The sequence below is a fragment of the Chenopodium album genome, chromosome 2, assembly GCF_948465745.1.
Source record: "Chenopodium album chromosome 2, dcCheAlbu1.1, whole genome shotgun sequence".
NCBI classification, from domain to species: Eukaryota; Viridiplantae; Streptophyta; class Magnoliopsida; order Caryophyllales; family Amaranthaceae; genus Chenopodium; species Chenopodium album.
In genome coordinates, this window is record NC_137835.1 from 47,440,416 (window position 1) to 47,443,825 (window position 3,410).

At 35.1% G+C, this 3,410-nt stretch overlaps 1 non-coding gene across 1 annotated transcript; it reads right to left on the bottom strand.

The window, feature by feature from the left end:
- Nucleotides 1–977: 977 nt before the first annotated feature.
- Nucleotides 978–1,084, bottom strand: LOC145608459 (small nucleolar RNA R71). Its single transcript, XR_014105813.1, has one exon. It is a non-coding gene; the product is annotated as a small nucleolar RNA R71 (small nucleolar RNA).
- Between the last annotated feature and the right edge of the window lie 2,326 nt (nucleotides 1,085–3,410).

Consider the following 3,410-nt stretch of genomic DNA (forward strand, 5'->3'; position numbering starts at 1 on the left):
TTGATTTGATTGTAACTAATAGGATGCATGAAAATGATCCTTATTAGTGTAGACCTCTTTCATTGATTTGCCTAGACTATTACATGAGAATAAATTGTTTAGGTAAAATCTTGTGTTCTTTGGCATATGTTTCATGATAATCACCATTATTCTCCTCTTTCTAATCATATTGGACACCCCCGTATCCCTAGCGTCATTTTCTATTGATTTTAATCACTATTTTCTTGCTTATTTGTAGTTTTAGTGTTCTTAATCAACAAAACCAACAAAAGCAATCCCCTTTTCACTCTTGCATTAGTGATATTTGATGTTGAATTAGTGTGCTTCCCTAGTGGTTCGACCCTTTACTTGCCACTAACTAGTTTAGTGTAGGTTTAGGTATTATAAATGATTAATTTGGTTAAGGTAGTAGCTTAACGACCTATCTATCTCGTGATCAATTTTTTGGCGCCGTTACCGGGGAAGCGGCTTGTTTTGCGTCTATTTTTGCTATTGTTAGAGTCATTTTATTTGCTTTCCTTTATTTTACTTTTCTTATTTAATCCTACTTGTCATTGCTAATCGTGTGGTTAGCTTTGTTGTATTCAAAGTGAGATATGGCAAGACAAGATGATGACCTTCTTTTTAGGGAGTTTGGAAACCCGAAAATCTATGAGCTCACGAGTGGTATACTTCTCCCGACCACCTAGACTAATTTCACAATCCATCCACAATATGCTAGGATGTTGCAAATTGAGCAATTTTCCGGAGGCGTAAGTGAAGACCCCATTGAGCATTTGGACCAATTCCTTGAGTTGTGTGCAATGATGCAAACAAATGAAGTGAGCCAAGATTACATTCGTATGCATCTCTTTCGGAAATCTCTCACCAGAAGAGCAAAGAAATGGCTCAAGCTTTTGAAGCCCAACTCTCTCACCACATGGAAGGAAGTTGCAAAGCCCTTTCTCAAGAGGTTCATTTTCGATGAGCAAACCGCAAAAATGAGGAGGAAGATAGCTTCCTTTGAGCAGGAACCGGATGAAACTCTTGGGGAAGCATGGGAAAGGTTTAAGGATTTAATTAGAGCATGTCCTCATCATGAATTCAACCGTAATTTTCTCATGAGATTCTTTTATGATGGCTTAAAGCCAATATCAAGGACCAATCTAGATGTGGGTGCCGGTGTGTAGACACCCATTTGTGTCTCCCCAAAACCAAACCCAGTGATGAGTACCTTTCGCGTCGAATCATAATCGGATGAAGCGAAAGTGTGGAAAGTCTAGTGTTGCGGATAGTTTTAATTTCTTTTCTCTTCTCCCTGTTTTTTAAAACTTATTTTAAGAAAACAGCCAATCCAGTTTGGTTGGTCCACGATATGGGTCCAATAGTAGTGTAGTTGGATGGTTCTTGACAAGAACTTTCCAACGATATATTATAAGCCCAATTTCGATGAATATTGAGGAAGTTATGGCCAATTTACTGAACTGGGCCCGGTTTGAGCCTTATGTGCGGCCCAATGATCTAGGGGAGGGCCTAATATGATTTATCATTCCTAATGCAATTAGGAATGGTTTTAGTCTTCTAGATTCTTCTAGAAGGTTCTTTTCATTCCGAATTCAATTAGCATTGATAAATTGACTTTTGTTGACTTTTCAGAGTTTTAATTAAAATCAAAGAGCATTTTTTGAGGAAAGATACGATTTTATCCTCCTGTACGGCAAAATTTATGTGATTTTAGAAAACGCGTCAAAAACAGGATTGGCGCCTAACGCCAGGCAGTGGCGCCTGACGCCAATGGCCAATTCCTGGCGCCAATCTCGTTTTGCGTGCGTCAGACTCTGTTTTGTTAATTTTATCTTTTTGGCTGATTTTCTCTATAAATAACGTCGTAAAACTCTGTTTTAATTCACCAGTTCCCGTTTTTATTCACCAATTCTCATCAACATTCACCTACAACCAGTTTTCAATTCTCTTTCATTCTCTTTAATCATTCGCTAATTCTCATCAAAATTCTCTCTAATCATTCACCATCTCTCTCTTTCTCTCTCTTTTTCTAAACTAGTCTTTTACATACAAAATTCCGCATTCGCAAGATCTAGAAACACCTAGCCATATTCGAAGTTGCCTTCGCCCTAGACGTGCAAGGTTTAATTTCTGAGGGTTTGGTCCCAAATCTCTCTTTCAATTATTTAATTTAATTGTTTTAATTATTATTTTCCTTGAAGTTACTAACGCGTGTATTTTATTATTAGAAAGAGGTACGAGGAATCAAAGTAAGTGCTTTAATGGTTTTAATTGATGTTATGATGTAGAAATCATGTTTAAATTGTTATTAAGATATTCCTAGTATCATGTCTAGGGTAATTTTAATATTAAATATGATTGTTACGATGCCTTTTATGTTCTTCCTAATATTTATGATTGTTAGTATCATGTTAGGGCTAAATATATGATTTTTTAATGCTTAGTGACATGCTAGGGTTTTTTATTAATCTTGTTAGTAACATGCCTAGGATCTTGCTATTTTTATTATGCTTTAACATGATTTATAATTATTATTATTATGATGATTATTATTATTATGATTAACATGATTATTATTATGATTAATATGATTGTTATTATGATTATTATTATTATGATAATTATTTTTATCATTGTTATGTTGCTTGATTATATTTATTGTTATTGCTTGATCACACCTTTTATGCATGTTTAAAGGGAATTGGTACTTGTAATCACGCTTAATAAGATAATTAATAATCTTGTTAGGTTTAATATGATTATAATTCAAGTGATCGCCAATAATAGATTTATTTGTGCATTAATATTCTACCAACATAGATTAAACAGGTTTAGGTTAAACCTATTGATTGCATGTTAGTCCAAAAGCGCACATGAATACGATCAGAATAAAGTAGAGGCCTGTTATTAGGGCAGGTTCAATCTCTTTTAGGTTAGATTTGTACCTTCATCCCCGAACCCTATTTGGTTCAAGACCTTATGGAGTTGACGATCTCTTGGATCGTTAAGGGGTGTAACCTTCACCTCGTGAACGGTTTACAAGTTCCTAAAAAAACTTGTTGGCGACTCTTTTTGCTCTATCTTCTTTCCCTTTGGATGCCACCGTATTTTAGTGTATGATCACAGTGGGGTTCAAGCTAGGGGGTATAACGCTTGAAATTTATTCCCCACAGTTTTTGGCGACTCCACTGGGGAGGATTTCTTTTTTAATTCCTTAATTTATTTCGGCAATGATTTAGAATGAGTGGATGAGACTCGAAACGTTCTAAGTATTTCATGTGCGTAATTTTGATTAACATTAGTGTCATATGCATAAAAAAGATCTCATTGGAAAGCCATCCGTAATGAGTTAAAAACATAGGATTTTACATGTAGGAAATTTGAGAAATATCTTTCACAACTAGGAC